Raw genomic sequence first — 17,277 nt, 5'->3', positions numbered from 1 at the left:
TTTGCTTTTTGCACCCACTGTTTTGACTAGTCTGGCTGGGATCCTGCTATTCAGGACCCCAGGCTATCTGTTTTCTCCCTTAAATGAACATGTATGTACTTTGGAACAACTCCAGATTGGATACTGGGGTACCTTTATCAGTCCCTAGTATATGGTACACATGAACATAGGGCATAGGTACCCCAGAGGCCTCCCATGGGCTGAAGCATATATTATGCCACGCATGAGAGGCCATGCAAAATGGAACTGCAGCCTGTGTAAGCTGGTGCTTACACCACTTACAAGAGATATAGGTTCACTAAATCTATATATGTCACTACACTTAAAACTTTATAAGTCACCCCTATAGCAGGCCTTAACAATCCTGAAGGCAGAGTGCTGGGTTTTACGTGAGAGGGTGCTCCTGCGAGAGCAGGGCCCCTTTGCAGTCTCCGGAGACCATTCTCCCGGGCTGTACGTGATACTGCCAGACATATAGGTAGAAGTGCATTATAACCTCGCAGTAAATGCTATCTCGAAAACCATTACAATGAAGTATGTCGTGTTTGGTGTCACACACCTTGGAATCATACCTCCACACCAGTAACTGGTGTGGGAGGTATGATTTCTCCCCTCGGAACCTAGGTTCTGGGGGTACCTAAGTCTACCGGTACGAACTTTCTCGAGCCTTACCGCACAAAATGGATGCGGCCAGCCACAGACATAAGTCTGCCCTCCTGCTGCTGAGTCAAGCTCGAGCAGAGGAAGGTCGGACAATAGGCATCCTGTCACAGGGAGGTGTGACAACCTCCCAGACAGGATTTAGTGTATTGGGGCTGGGTGGGTGCACGGTCTCTGTGCCAGAATGTCTGCACAAGGGGCACATTTGGTGTACCTGTGCATAGTCCAGCTCAAACCAGTTCTGGGAGCCATTTGCTCATGCTCTGGGGTGAAACTGAACATGGGTGTAGCCACCCCTCTGTCCTGCCCCTCCCCTAGGAGGGTCCCTAGAATCTGTCCAACCTTTTCCCGTGGGTATAAAATGGGTTACCTGGCTATAGGACACTAGATTTTACGTGGACTAGATTCTGCAAGAAGATACCACTACCCTTTGAACTACTGGACACGCTGGACTTCGCTGGCCCTCCCTTGGGCTCGACTTCGTCTTCCCTTGCCCTCCCCAGTCTCGCCACTCTCTGTAATCCATACAGACTCCGTGCTGGACTGCGTGGACCTCCAAGGCAAAAGAAGAATTTCCTTTGGGGTGAAGGAGTCACTCCCTTGCAAACGCAGGCACCGTAACGCATCTGACCGGTTGGCTGATCCTGATCTCCTGGGGACTCCAAAGGCTTCAGCAACACAGGAGGTGGGTTTCTGAAGGTCTCCTAGGTTGAGCTGCCCTCTCACTGAGTTTGTGGCAGATATCCCTCGTGGGGACCGTATACCCTTACCCCTGTGCACCGTGTTCATTTGCAGCTGCACATGCTTGTTGTCATGCAACAATTCCGTGCATCTGTAGCCCTGACCCCAGTGACTCTTTTCTGAGAAGGACCCTGGCATCCTCACACTCTGTGCCCTGCTAGCTGGTATCCTGTGAAACCACCTGAGGTCCCCTCGATACTCCTGTGCCTCCGGTCTGTGGGTCCACTGAGGGTCAACTTTGCTTTATTTGGGCTCCCCTGGTTGCTCCAGGCCTGCCCTGACTCCCCTTGCTGTGGTGAGTCTCCTGGTCCTTGCTGGGCCAGATCGACACCGAATTTGACCAACCACGTGTTTGCCGCTGCAAAGGCTTGATTGGTGCTCCCGAAGGACACCAACCCCTCAGCACTTTACATCCTTCGTGGGACAGCTCGCCACCGGCTCCTGATTGTTCTAGACTTCTCCGGGTCCTCGCAGCTGAAGAGTCAAGATTACCGTCATCACACCTGAAGCACCTAACATCGGTGGGCATTCGTCTACCGAGCCCCTGGTCACTGCAAAGTGACCCAGACCTGTCCCCTCTGCTTTCAGGTTCTTCTCATCTAGAATCCACGTTTGGATTGCACCGGACACTTTTTGTACTTCCAGCAGAAGCATTTCTTTTTCGACATCCATAGAGAACGACAAGGGTTTCCGACGCCACTTCGTGCCTATGCACCCGGCTCCTCTGGGTTAGGTAACTGTGGTACAAAGGTATCCACGGGTGGGGTGGCTCTTCAAACTCTTACGTTCCAAGGGTTGTCTTCGTAATCTGCTGGGAAGGGTCCTTAATCCCTAATTTTCCAAACCGCGACTTTCCCATTGAATTGTACAGGGCACGTGGGCGTGTTCTCACTCTGCACCCGTCCTCCGTGGGGTCCCTACTCACTCACCTCGGGTGGTTCCTTGGGGTCCCAGCAATTCTACACCTCCTAGACTAAGTCTAGTCCCGAGTTGTGGTTCTTATACCACTTATTTAGTATATGATTTGGTCTCCCACTGGAGCCCACTGTATATTATGATACTTACGTTTGATTCTTTGCAACTGTATTATTTGATTTGTGTTCTATCCTCCTGTAGAAGATACTAGAGAGTGTTATAGATAATAAATACATATTTTTATAACTACTGTGTGGTTTCCCTTTAATTTAACCAATACTATACGGTTGCATTCTGGTAAAACAAGGTGCTTAACATTCCTTCAAGACTTAGCCTGAAGGCTGCTCTCCAAAGCTACCACTAGGATAGCTTTCAATAAAGTTTATCTTTGACCTAATCACCATAAGGGTTGTTTGGACAGGTACAGTGTGCCCACTTTAATTAGTGGACAGCATATACCAGGCCAACGTCTCACAGTGGTCTTTGATAAAGCCGAATAACATGTATCTGTCTTCATTGTGATGAATGTCTGGTTTCCCTAATCTGTCAATGGATTGGTCAATGGTAACATTCCAGTCTCCTCCTACAAAAGCAGTTTTAGAATCTGGCGGAGCATATATTGATCCCACTAGTAAGAAAGTATCGTAAATATGGAGTTTAACAAAAATATATCTCCCCTCTAAATCTTCACTCGTTTGCAGTATCTTGTAGGGTAAGGGTTTAATAAAAAGAATGGCAACACATTTCTTTGCGGTGTAGAGTCAGTGGATGTCGTACTAGGAGTGATGCTTGCATGTATAACATGGCCAACACAATCTTCTTGTGAGGTAAGATGGGTTTCTTGTAATAATGCAATATCACGTTTGCTCTGGCTAATATAAGTAAGTATTTTCTTTCTCTTGATAAAATGTGTTTGACCGTGTGCATTCCAAAATGTGATCTTTAGTGATTTCATATGAGAAGAATGCATGAAATGATTAGCGTATTGCAAGTAGATTTCAGAACGATAGTGTAATTATGTATTAGGAAAAAAGAAAGAAAAAAAGAGAATATGGGAGAGTATGAGCAGTACAAGTTGGGCGATATATATAAGGCCGAGTAGAAGGAATAAAATAATATAAATGCAGGATATGGTGCTGCTGTGACAGTAAACTCTGAATCTATAGTATTTTACTGTCAGGTATTATATGAAGTTGTTATCCTAGTGGTTGTAAAAATAACAAGAACAAGAATATGAATAATAAGAAGTAGTATGTCTACCACAAAGTGATTAGACAACAATATGTGTTCTATAATTCTTTTAGCTGGGGAAGGTGCATATGAGACGGTGTGGAACGAGGGGGTGGTGCGTTGTCACAAGCTCTAAAAAGATTAAGTCATAATACCCCGTGCATCATCTAAGTTGAGAAATAAAATTGAGGAAGTAATATAATAGTAAACAAGATACCAATAAATTTGAGTAATCATAAACAAAATAGGAAAAAGAACAATGCATGAGATTTAGTAGTTGCAGAATGCATTCTAGTTGTAAAAAAAAGAAATAATCAGATATACAATGCATTGTAAAGATGTAATAGATACATTTAAATTTTATAGAGCGAAAATTGTGATTCTTGTGATTTTGAGAATTGTCTAGGTTCATGATTTCAATGGCGATCTTAATTTGTCTCTTGGTTGTGACCCTTTCCAAGCTTTAAGTTTATCACTATGAGACAACTTACCAGTTACAGTTCTCCATCTACCACATTTGTCTGAATCTGAGGCATAGTTACTGTTCAGGTTACATGTAACTGATGAAGAAGAAGCCTTGTGTTCCATTTCCGATTCATTTTCGTCAAAGTCATTTAGAAAGGATTCTAAGTCATGAGGGTTAAAAAAATAAGTTTTTTCCTTGATATGTTATGATCATGGTTGCTGCTTCCAGGAGTCTGAATTTGGTATCCCTTTTGTTCAGTCTAGGACGAAGATGTTAGCAGGAGCTGAAAAATGTGCAGTAATTATAATTTGTGCTTTGTCATAGATGTATGGCCCATGCTTTCTTGCTTCTGTGATGATTTGTTGCGCATGTTGATCATGTAGACAGCGGGCCAGGATGTGATGATTTTGTGTAGTACAGGGGATGTTTTTGAGCATACTCGGTGAGCGAGTTAAAATTCAAGTTAAGGCGACAAAGTAAATTTCATCAATGCGGGGATTATGTTATTTAAGAATTGCATGATGTCGTCTTGTTTCCAATTGTTCAGGAAGGTAAATAATTCTGATATTGTCCCTCTGCTGCGGTCTTCCAAGTTGATTGTTTTTGTGGAAGATGCCAAATATATTGACCGTGTTCAGGAGTTTTACAGAGACTTGTTTCAACTTCAGTGAGGTGATCATCAGTTGTTCACATGCGTGATTAAAATTGATTAACACCCCCCTTAAAGATTGTACTTCCACGGCAGTCACAGATACTGCATTATTTACTGGACTAATCAAATTCTTAATGTCGAACAGTTGCTTAAATAGTGTATCCATTGCTGATGGTGGAAGACCTGGGAAGCTTGCCATATCGGTCGAGGGGTCTTTCTGAACTGCATCTGACATTAAAGCCTCATTGTATGATAAATGTCTGATGTGTTTGAATTTCGACATGAACCTATAATTGATCAAGTGGTATGAATGTTCCTCTACTTTGCCCAGGGTCCAGGTCAGCGATATTAAAGAAAAAATGAGATTATTGTGAGGATGAGTCTTAGGTCTGAGTGTCTGATATCAACTTAGCTAGAGAGGTATGTCTCCCAGATATAGCAAGCGTTAATAATCCATAGACTTTTCACTCTCCCGCTCTCACTCATGAGTAGGGCAGCTCTCTTTAAAATGAAGACATTACCGAGGCTTCTCTATATTCTCCAGAATACTCCATACCCGGTCCCCGACCGTTTTTAAACGAATAACACAGCTGGTTCGAACATTGTTGTGGGAGGGTGGCTCCCCGAGAATTGCGCTCCACAAGTTACAGAAGGGAGTATATGATGGTGGCCTGGCAATTCCAGACATCAGGCTATACTACTGGGCCTCGCAGCTTCAGGTTATAAAGTATTGGGTATATGTAGATGTGGAGGACCCGGTCTACAGACTAGATAGAGCCGTCATGCCAGGACGGAATTGTGAACCCCTCTTTTATTCTAGGAGATCGCGTCCGGAGTGGCCTGAACACACTAAAATAGTGCTACAGTGCTGGAGAGAGGTTAAAAAACTTTTAGGATGGGGGGGAAACTGACCGGTAGGACTTCGTTGTGGATGGGTGATCCGTTGCGTGAAGTGGCGGGCTTTAAAGGGTGGAAACTGATAGGTATTGAGTAGCTGGGAGAGGTATGGAAAGGGGATTCCCCCCCTCACGTTTGAAGATCTCCAGAGGGAATATAACCTATACCAGTCCCAGAGATACCACCATATGAGACTCCTGCATGCTCTGCGCACCCACATACATAGTAATACCTCGGTTACGGACTACTCCCTGTTAGAAGACAGGCTGCTACTTGACCCCATTACTGAGAAACCGACCTCCACGATATACCGCAAATTGATAAATAATGTACAAGACCCCCTGATTACCCTCCGAGAGGCCTGGGTCACAGATCTTGGCAGCATCGACAGCGAAGAGTGGCAATAGGCAATTCAGAGCCCCAGAGAGATCGCAATACGCTCCAGATTTAGACTAGTGCAGCTTAAGATTTTACACCGCACTTATTATCCTCGCACCCACCTATACACATGGGGTAGGATCCCGACAGCGCTGTGTGTCAGGGGATGTCAGTGGGAGGGTAGCTTCTTGCGATTCTATAGGAATGTACAGAGATAGTCCAATTCTGGCAGGAAATCACTGATACTATGTCCAGAGTGGTGGGAGAGACTGTCCCTTTGGATCCAAAGTGGCTTTTACTGATGATCAAAGGTGAATCTGACTGGTCCAGATATGTGGGAATATGGTTGGCTCTGGCAGCGGGAATTGCAAAGCGTAATATTGCCAGAGGATGGGGGGCGCCTGAACCTCAGCAGTTGGAGGAGTGGAAACTTGATCTTGATTGGTGTCAGCGGGCCGAAGAAAGAGTGTATAAAAGTAGGGAATGTGCTAAAAAATGGGAAAGAGTGTGGGCGCCCTGGAGAAAGTACAGAGGGCTGGGTATGGGTGAATAGACGTTTGATGGATATGTAAATTTCTTCTTTACTCCCTCATGAACATACTGCTATTGATCTTCTGTGGTCGCTCCACGATGTACTAATGGAAATGTTCTTGGAATGTATGGTCTCTTGAGCTCTGTTAATAAAAAGAGTTTAAAAAAAATAAAATAATTCATAGACTCTTGAAGTCATCAGAAGATATTTTACTTTTTCTTTTCCTTTCTTTCCTTCCTCTTCGTCCCCTCCTTTTTTTCTCCTTTTCTTCCTTTCTCTCCTTTTTTCCCTCCTACGTCTTGTTCTTTCCCATTGATATTACTTTACATAACCCTCTGTGGCACTTTTTTTCTGTTATGTGTTTTCCATATGATTGTCTTCTCTTTTTTTCCCCTCTACACCACATCTTGTCTTTTTGAATTCCCCTCTTTTTTTAATATACGATATTCTAGGGGATTAATTAGAGCCCAAAAGGAGTAAAAAAAAATATTTAGCTTTTCCCAGCTCTTCAGGCAAAGTTAGTGCGAAATAGCCCTTTTGAGGTTGATATAGATAAAATATATCACAAATAAAATATTGATTAGTGTCTTCTTGAGAAAACAACTGTTGTTCAGGCCCGTGTGAAATAGTCTCAGTTGGGGATAGAGAAAACACTATGGTTGAAGTAATGGAAGGTGCATTTCAATTATAAAGTTTTCGTTACTCCAAATCGAGCAGGGCTATAAGCGAGCGTGTATCTTAATAGGCATCAACTGTGAGGGAAATCTAAATGCACTCTTCTCTTCTCAGACTGCCCAGAGAGCAACAACAGTACCTCAAATTGTAGATTTCCACCGCTTGATCATTGGCTGTAACTGCTGCGCCGAGCTGTGCAAGGGATCGAGTTGTGGAGAGGAACTGCGCATGCCAGTTCACGAGACAGGCCGCATGAAAGAAGTTGAACTTTTCTTTAATGGGTGCAACCTCAATTGAAAAAATATGTTTGCCGCAGGTTCTCCAAGGTATCTGAAAAAAAAATCCGGTGTTGAGGCACGTTGGGGAGATACAAAGAAAGGCCGTGGCCTCGCCCTCCCTCTCAGGCCTCAGCATCTTCTGCGGAATCAAGTTCCTTCCCCAGACTAACTGTCTTAATTGCTGAATCAAGCACAGAATGTGGGTTGAGGGCTAGGTAGTCACCCAAAACGACACCGGAGAATTGAAACCTACCTCATAATCTTACCTCCATCACACTGCTAAACACTAAGCTAACGCAAAATAAGAACACCACTGGTTACTCACATAATACCAAAAACCTTGCATGAAAGGATTCATTGCAAGTATAACACCCTCCCAACCAAGCACTACCCACTGTGTAACATGTTACCCATCTGTTAACTGGTTTCTGCGACCCACAATGGAGTATGATGCACTACATGCAGCCATAGTACAATTTTGTGTGTGTTTATTTTATTTTATTTTATTTTGAGAGTTTTATATAGCGCGAACAAGAACCTTGCGGGTATCAGAGCGCTTTACAAGAAAGATATAAGGAGCAGATAACAGTATAGTAGAAAAATATATGATTGAGTCTAGTACACAGAAATAGCTAACAATAGATAAACATATACATTACAAGGTTATATACATAGTTTTTAGAAACATATTCTCCCTGAGAATATAGTTCAACTCTTGTTGAGGGAGGTCCAATACAACGTAGTAATTAAAAACCAGGACATAAAAATAGTTCACGTAAATTTAGACATGAGAATCTATTTCACATCTTTTTTGAAAGTAGAGGGGTTCCGTTTCGTTTCTGGGAGTAAGGCATTCCAGATCCTGTTCTACTGCAACAAATATTGATATTCAGTGCATGGCTATGCAGCCCTTGCATGAACATCTGTTTGCGTCTAGTACAGGAGGTGCACAATTGTATCACTGTGCTCTGCACACACTTGACAGGCGGGTAACTTGTAAAAGATTTTCATAAAGTACAGAAATAGCTCCTGGAGGCAAAATGCTGACTGGGAAGTGTTTTTGACATACTATGTACATGTCTTGCAGGATCTATGGTGTCTCATGTGGCATGTATCATGTTGCATTGCATTTATCACAAAATCATGCTCCCATCCTAAGACCCATTGATAGGTGTGCATTCTGTTACGACAATACTTCCATCTGATGTTCTTACAATCATATCCAGGGGCTGGGGAGCGGCGGTGGTCTACACTGTGACAATGGCGTGAATTTAGGAGTAAATGTGTCAGTGTTGTTTTTAAGTGTCCTCTTTTAAACACCAGAGCTCTGCTGAACTCATGCTACAACGGCCAGCTGGGAGCGAGGTATTTAACTTGAATTGGAAAATGAAAAGACTTGTTATACTTAACCAATAGGTTACACACAAACCTCTGATGTAGGTTCATTCACTGTGATCATTCAATTCACTGTGATCTGCATAATGTACACAGTGTTCTTACTGGAATTTAAATGTGTGACCCTGGATCTTTGTAGTTCATTACTGACCAAGGAAACTATCTCAAAAACATTGGTACCAATGACCTGCAGATTATGCACACTACTATTACCATTCAACATACATCGTTTGAGTATTTGTTCACTGCCTTTATTTAATTTGCTCATTTTGTTTTTACCATTACACACATTCCCTGTCCTTCTTTTAAAACTCTGATTTCCTTGTGTATTCAGTCTAATAATTCTGATTGTTTTTTTAAATTTTCTGCTGAGTTCCTCTTTTATTTTCTTATTTTCATGGTCAGGGTACCCCATCTGCTGCTGTGAGCCTCTGAGCATTAACTCGACCGTTTCAGGTGTAAAGAGGACATGTCACCTGAGGAATTGCACCCTTGACTTTAAACCACATCATAATACAGCCACTGCTACTGGGATATGGAGCTCTTTGATTGAAGGAACTCTGATGACAGGTCCGTGATAATGAAATACGTTTGTTGAAGAAGATAGGTACCTGTGCTCGCCAGTTCCCATGGTGGTCGTCTGTCTGAGCGACCTCTAGACTGTAATAGAGTCCAGTACAGTTCTGAAGTTACATTTTTTTGCCAAAGTGCGAGAGGGACATAGAAGAGCTATTAAACTATGCAGTAGCTGAGTAAATAGCATTTTGCATTGTCGTTTCTGTTTTTCTCTTTTCTTTAGATGCTATTCTGCTATTTATTTTATTTATTTATTTATTTTAGCGATTTCTAAAGCGCCTGGTGACCCATGGGCATCCCCGCGCTATAAAACTTGAATTCCTGTTGAGAGGGGAGGTGACAGAAGGGTGTTATTTGGGAAACAGATGGGTCTTAAGATTTTTGCGGAAAGCAAGGTAGTTGGATTCCAGTCTGAGGGCGCGAGGCAGTGCATTCCAGCCCTTAGCTGCCTGAACGGAGAATTGTCGACCTCCTGTGCGGGCTTTTTTGAATCTGGGGATGCAGACTAGATTCTCCTTTTGAGATCGTAGTGATCTGGTTGCTGTATAAGGTGTGATCATTTTACTTAGGATCGCTGGACCAGATCCGTTGTAAAGCTTGTGTGTTGTACACATTGCCTTAAAGTGCACCCTTTGGCGCACAGGGAGCCAATGCAGGGTTTTGAGGGCTGGCTTGGCGGATATTCTGGAGGCGGTGTTGGTAATCAGGCGTGCTGCCGCGTTCTGAGTCCGCTGGAGTTTCGTGATGGTCGCCTCAGGGGCTCCCAGATAGACCAGATTGCTGTAGTCCAAACGGGACAACACTAAGCCTTGGATAAGGAGCTTTCTGGACATAGGTGGGAGTACTGGCAGGATTTTACGGGTCGTGCGCATGAGTCCAAAACATGTGCCTGAGGTCTTGGTTGCCTGGGTTTTCATCGTAAGCTGTGGCTCAAGCCACACCCCGAGTGTCTTGATTTCAGATTTAGGAGGGGGAATTTCTCCGAACACATCGGGCCATATTGTAGGCGGGATAGTTGTCCATTGCTTGCCGAGTAGCATTACCTCTGTCTTAGTCCCATTCAATTTCAGTGATGAGGCATTCATCCAGCTGTGAATGTCTATGAGGCAGTTAGTTAGATTTTCAGGGTGGTCAATCAGCTGGGACAAGGAGACGGCTAGTTGGGTGTCGTCAGCGTAGCTCACCATTTTGATGTTGAATGGTGTTACCACATCCTCTAGGGGGGCCATATAGACATTAAAAAGCGTCGGGCTTAGGGAGGAGCCCTGGGGGACGCCGCTAGTGAGTGGGACCACTAGTACTTCACCAGCACACTTTAACCGGAGGTGAGAAAAATATAACAGAAGGCTCAACCCGATCTAAAGTCTTGAAAGGACTCAAGGCTGGACTAGAAGATAATGCCAAGGGACGTGCCCAAGAGACAACTCTGAGGAGCAAGGGGCTCTAGGCGTGGGTGCGAGTGGAAAGTCTAAGAGGCCACCTACCTCTCATACAGGAACTGTGCTGTAAGGAGCAGTGTTGACCTGCCCTCATGTAAAGTTTCTCGATGGCTCTTGGGGTTAGTGTCTCATTCTTTGAGCTAAAGCCTATGCAGGCTGCATTTTCTGAAGTCTCTGACTCAGCCAATACCAGTAGAGACCCTCTCTCTTACTCCGCCACTGGCTGTGTTCACTGACAGAAGGTGGTGTTTTGCTGGGGGTGAGCTCAGTGTTCCCTCAATAAATCCAGCCTGGGAGAGCAGTCTGGATTTATTGACCAGGCCCTGGTCCTGGCCAATCACAAGACCTCGCACCTTTCCCATACTAACAGGTTATACTTTGGCCATCCTGATTGGCTGCCAGCACTGCTTTGTCCATGCTTTTCCCTTCATTTAAAGTCTAGTTGTCTAATGAACAAAACAGACTTTAAAACTTCTAGCCCCAAAGGGTGTCGGGTGATAGGAATTCACCACCCGAATGCTATAGGGATATAACAAGCTACAAGTGTCCTTTCTTGCAACTGCTCAGCTGACCAGTGGCAACTGGACTTGGCCCCGCTATTGACTTCTGCCTGACTGAATCTTTAAGTGCCTCCCTTGAGATCCTGGGGGTCTTTAGAAGTGTACGCCTGTGGTGGAGTGGGAGTTAAAGGACTAAAGTAAGAAGTTAAAATCTTTAACCAGGACGAACGTGCTTTGTGTATCTGATCTGCACTCCATAGCGCCAGCCTCATGCTGTGCCTAGGTCGCAGTCTACCGTGACACGACTATTATTTAAAACTTTAAACATTCATATCTCTGGTTTTCGCTTATGAATTTTTGCCATTTTGTTTATTACATTTTACTCTATTTTTCTAATTTGGTTTGGGATTTTTATAATTTTGTGTGCTTTATTTCTTACTGTTTTGAGACTGCATAAATACTTTACACATTGCCCTAAGTTAAGCCTCTCTGCTCTGTGTCATAGCTTGAGGGTTAACCGGACAAGATGTGTGATTATTCATTGAGGTGGGTAGTGAACTACCCAAATAACGGGGGTGGGTTTAAGGAGATCTGCTCTTCTTTCTTGATCCACCTGGAATTCGCCATATTGACGACCTGATCTTTAACGGCTCCCTTAAGGAATTTCCAGATTTGAGGTGAGAGTATGATATCCCCCTCTCCCAGATGTGGTGATACACTCAACTGTTTCATGCTCTGTTTACTATCTGGGGATAACACATATCGACCTGCCTAGTTCCCGCATTACTCAGTACTTCCATACCTAAAGGAATTTTGGGTTGGTTATTGCGGGATTATATGCTATCTTTCTTGTTTTTCCACTGCCACATCAGACACACTACACACTACACAATTCCTGGAGGATGAATGGAAAACCCTCCTTGCGGACTATAACAAGGGGTTACAAGAGGAGCGACTAAATAACAGCTATTTTAAAATCCTCCATCGCCGGCACTCGTCTCCAGTGAAACTTTGCATAGCCCATCTCAGCGCGGATTCTTGTTGGTGGTGATGCGGAGAGCTGGACTGCGATATAGTTCATGTTTTCTGGGAATGCACTAGCGTACAAGACTTTTGGACCCGGATCTGGGACCAATTGAGGGGGAGTTAAGCATATCTCACCCACTGTCCACCCATCTGCTCCTTTTACATGATACTTCAGACCTCAGCACCATGACGCATCATGTCCCCTACCAAACTCACTATTCAATAATTTCTAATTTTCATTGTCTGTGTTCCCACCTCCGCGCTTATTGTTCTGCTTTTTATTACTGTTAGCCCCTCCAGGGCATCATGTTATGATCACTGAAGTGCTGCTTGACTCTTGGTTGATATTGTGCCGTTATATATATTTACCACCATTTGAAAACGTTCTTGTATTCTTGAATAGGTCACAGCAAAATTAATAAAGGATTGAAACACGAAAGTACCTTACTGTATATACAGATGAAGTAAACTCATATTGTACTCTGGCTTCATGAACCAACATTAGACCCTCGTTTGGGAAATTTTTACAATTCTTCATGGCTTCTTGATCAACGAAATTAGAGTAAAATTCCGCCTTGTTACTGTCTCTTTCTTCTATAGCTCTCATGCAAGTAATGTCAGAAGAAATATTTGATTTCAAATTCGGAAGATGACTAAAGTATGCCAGAATACACTGGTGATTAATAGACTTTAGCTTGGCTGACCTTTTCCTAGCTCTTGCTCTGTCAAAATAGATTCTAAATTCCGATCTTGCTAATTTTGCTCCATAGTCCACTATTCTACGGGAAAGATTTCTCCTCAAATTTGGTGAAGCACAAAACATCTTACTAGAGTTATTATTTGGTAAGTACTGTTTACTTAGCACATGTGTAGCCTGAAAGCTCTTAACAGGTTTGAGATTCTTTATTACTTTAGTCTTTGGACAGTTAGACAAAGTTCACTGGGGCTTTATCACTAAGTGAAACTTTTCTTCAAGATGTTTTAAAAAAAATATTTTCGTTCTTTCCTATTTTAACTGGCAAGGTTTTTTTGCTTTTTTAAAAAAGAATATATATTTTTATTGGTTTAAACAACAAGTCACATAAGTGAGCATGAGACATGTGGCACATTACATCATGACAATGTATCCAGCGTATTAGACAATTATCACTATCAAAGAACATTGTTACGACGCCGTCCGTTTTTTTTTGTTGCTTTTTACTAGAAAAAAATATCTAGTTGGTTGATAGGAATAAAATTAATGGTAACTCCCATTGGCCGTGAGTACTTTAAAGGGCAATTTTGCAACATATGCTTAGTCTGTTTTACTACATGCTGTCCCAGATGGTTTCTCTATTACTTGATGGTCTTCTAGTTTTGACAAAGTTATAAATTCGAGGAATGTATCATTTATTTCTCGTAATTCATCAAGGATAGAGGTTAAGCTCGCCATTTATAAATTACTAACAATAACTACTGTCTCCAAGATGCCATTCTGGGTATTTCTGAGCAACAACATGCAATGTAATGATGAAGTAGTTGCTATAATATTGTTGATGGATTTTCCCTAAATAGTGTTTTGAGAAGATGGTAAATCAGCATCAACACCATTTAGTCTCTTGGCTTGCAATAAATGCAATTATGGGAATACAAGAACTAAATAAAGTGCTTTCAGCAGTCTCAGTGATGGAAACATTATGTGGAGCCAATGGAGCAGACGTCGGAACAGGAGAGGAAGATAGGTGATCAGCCACCTGAAGAGAATTCTCACGTGTGGAAGGCAGATGGAGATGTCAGGGACAAATTTGAAGAAGGACCCTTTATGATTTTTTAAATTAAAAATCTCTTTTGCACTGAAACTGCTAGGTAGGAGGGGCATGAAATATAATTCACCTCACTGTAATCCGTTATTAAAATGTTGGCAGCAACAGGTGAGTAATAGAGCCTTGTCAGATGTTCCCCCTTCCTTAAGAGGTTTCAAAATATTAAAGGCATGCTATCCTTACTGATCAACACAACTTAATGCCAATAAGCCTAGATAGTCAGCCAAAAGTGCAATTAAAAAGTAAGAACCAAACAGTGGAGACCCCTTATGGCCTTAATCAAGTGTAGTACTAACAAAAATGGTTGAAAGGCTGGGCTGGCCCAAATTCTACCTAAAGCAGAAGAGACCAGATGCACCAGCTGCACATTAACAGGGCACAAAATCTTTTGAAAATCAATCTAAATGCCAGTGTAGGTGGTAGAAACAATATACACAAAACGTATAGTGATCTATTCAATTAGATTAGCTCAAAATAATCCCTCTCATAAGAGAACCTAATAATCATCACATTTCTTCATTCGGTTCATATAAAATCTAAACAGTCGCTACAAATCGTTAATCCTTTAGATCTTTAGGTTTTAAAACTGCCCAGAAAATCCACAAACTAAATATTCATGCCAGACTTCCCTTGCCAAGCTGGCTACTCACTAGTTATTCTCTCATAAAACACTAAACTGGTAATCAAAAAGCCTGCCCTCAAAAAGGGTGAGTATGTAAGAACGCAGTACAAACTGCACTCCACACTGGGGAGTGGCCATATGAAGAGTGTCACAAGAAGAAAACAATGACTACCTTATCTCCCCTGCTCACCGGACACTGCGCTGTATCTTTAATTGACACCGGTCCACTTGCACAGTTCAGTACTCTGAAATTCCAGGGGAGTCCACATTTTCAGGCACTTTACTCTCCTCAACACTAGCATGAGCTCCACTACTAGCCTGTTCTCCACCCAAGCACCTCCTCACTTGACACCCTGCTGCCCAGGGATATGGGTGATGTGATAAAACAGAGGAATGAGGCAAACAAAAGAAAGCCAAAAAACAGGAGTGGGCTGACAGCTTTGAGCTCATGGCTTGTTGGACCTGCAGTAGGAAAAGTACTAGGAGAAGCACTACTGAGAATGTTGGGAAACGCAGAGTGAATGCCAGCAGGGAGAAAGAGCACTAGTGCATCTGGCCGCTTCTGCAGTCACTGGAACTCACACGAAAGGAAACAGATGGTCCACCTCAGTAAACATTTACACAACTTGACAAATCTTCTGTGTTAGACTGGGGGGTCTCTAGTTGGCACAGGTATGCACTTGTGACAAATAGGGACCCTCGCCTCTAGTCAGGGTAAAGGGGTAAACTCTTAAAATAACCCCTGCTCACCCCCTTGGTAGCTTGGCACGAGCAGACAGGCTTTTCTCAGAGGCAGTGTGTAAAGCATTTGTGAACACATACAGTAATCAAGTGACAACACTACAGATGGACACCACACAGGTTTTATATAAAGAATAAGTATTCTTTATATAGATTTACCACAAGTCCATAAACGACAAAAATCCACAATACTGTTACTTTAAGAGAGTAGTATTAGCTTAGTTCTCTTTAGTTCTTAAATTCGACACTTTAAGTCAATGTACCTTTAGATGCAACACGCAGGGCAACGAAAGTGTTGCAATGATGTTGATGCGATGAAAGTTTGGTGCAAAGAAATAAAGACGTGAAGATCTTCCTGATTCGGCCCGCTTCTCTGATGTTGCGAGAGATCTCGGTTCGATGCGACAGCTACAGCGGCGACACCCTTGTCCAGTGATGCGACGACAGCGGCTTTGGCGGTGGCACTCTTCTCCAGCGATGCGAGCCGCTTCCGCTCGATGCGACAGTTACAGCGGCGACACCCTTGTTCAGAGATGCGACGGAAGCAGTTCTGATGGCGGCACGCTTCTCCGTGGATGCGAGGCGCTTTTCTTGATGCGGTGCAATGTGACAGCTACAGCGGCATCATCCAAGATGCGACGGCAGCGGCTGCGACGGCGAAACGCTTCTTCCTCAATGCGAGACTCTTCTCTTGATGCGGTGCAATGTGTCAGCTACGATGGCTGCGACGGCGACACGCTTCTTCGGTGTTGGTTGGCGCTCCTCGTGATGCGGTGCAATGGGACAGCTACAGCGGCGACACCCTTGTTCAGTGATGCGACGGCAGCGGCTGCGACGCGCTTCTTCTCCGTGAGTCGCGCTTCCAGCTCCTTGCAACACGCAGTCCCTCAGATGGCCCAGAACAGCAGCAGGCACTTCCCAAGAACTCTGGGGAGCTGGTGGTTGAAGTCTGTTGTCCCTGAGACTTCAGCAGGAGGCAAGCTCTTTTCCAAGCCCTTGGAGATCCTTCACAAGGTGAGCAAAAGTACACACAAAGTTCCTTTCTCCTCTCTTTGGCAGTAGGCAACCCCTGCAGGCCAATCCCCCAGTTTCAGGGATAGTCTCTCCTCAATTTCTTCTTGGTTCCTCTCCTCAGCAGAGGTTTCTTCTTGTTTTCCAAAAGTGATCTAAATTCTTGGGATCAGGGTCCCAATACTTATACCCCAAAATCCTTTGTCCTCTGAGGGCAGAGGGGCCTTTGCCTTGTTCAAACCAGTTCTGGTCAGTCCTGGAGTACTTTGTTTACATGACTCCTTCTTTCCTTTCAGAGTGCAGGGCAGAGACATCAGACGCACCACAGGAGGTAGAGCCAGCATTGTGGTGGGAAGGCACAGCCCTATTCAGGTCTCAGGTGCAACTCCTCCCTCCCATCTAGATGCAGATCTCTCTATTCACCACTGGGCTGCCTCACCCTTTCTCCTGTAATTCCCCAGCCCTGTCACTCAAACTACAGACAAGGAATACACAGCCTAGCAGAGGCAGGTTTGAATGGTTAGACAAGAAAATGCCTACTTTCTAAAAGTGGCATTTTTAAATACAGAATGTTAAAACCAACTTCACTAAAAGATGTATTTTATCATTCTGAGTTCAGGCATACTAAATTCGAATTTCTACCATGTTCCCTGAGTCAGTTAGGATTATAAGATGTAATAATCAAACTGCCCATTCTGGCCTATGGAGAATAGGTAGCCTTGCAATAATGAAAAACGAAAA

At 43.6% G+C, this 17,277-nt stretch overlaps 1 protein-coding gene across 8 annotated transcripts in view; it reads right to left on the bottom strand.

Annotated features, from left to right (window-relative positions):
* LOC146867905 (uncharacterized) overlaps positions 1-17,277 on the bottom strand; it is a 1,103,481-nt gene that overhangs the window by 1,062,466 nt on the left and 23,738 nt on the right. For 4 of the 8 annotated variants that reach the window (XM_085608616.1, XM_085608619.1, XM_085608625.1 and 1 more), the window contains one exon: positions 7,286-7,476. The exons of 3 other annotated variants lie outside the window; for them this stretch is intronic. The gene's annotated coding sequence lies outside the window, so the exon portion shown is untranslated. Of the gene's footprint in view, positions 1-7,285; positions 7,534-17,277 lie in introns of all 8 variants that reach the window. One more of the 8 variants, XM_085608620.1, reaches the window with a different exon arrangement.

This window comes from Triturus cristatus, chromosome 1_2 (assembly GCF_964204655.1).
Source record: "Triturus cristatus chromosome 1_2, aTriCri1.1, whole genome shotgun sequence".
NCBI lineage: Eukaryota > Metazoa > Chordata > Amphibia > Caudata > Salamandridae > Triturus > Triturus cristatus.
This window is presented reverse-complemented; position numbering and strand designations above follow the sequence as displayed.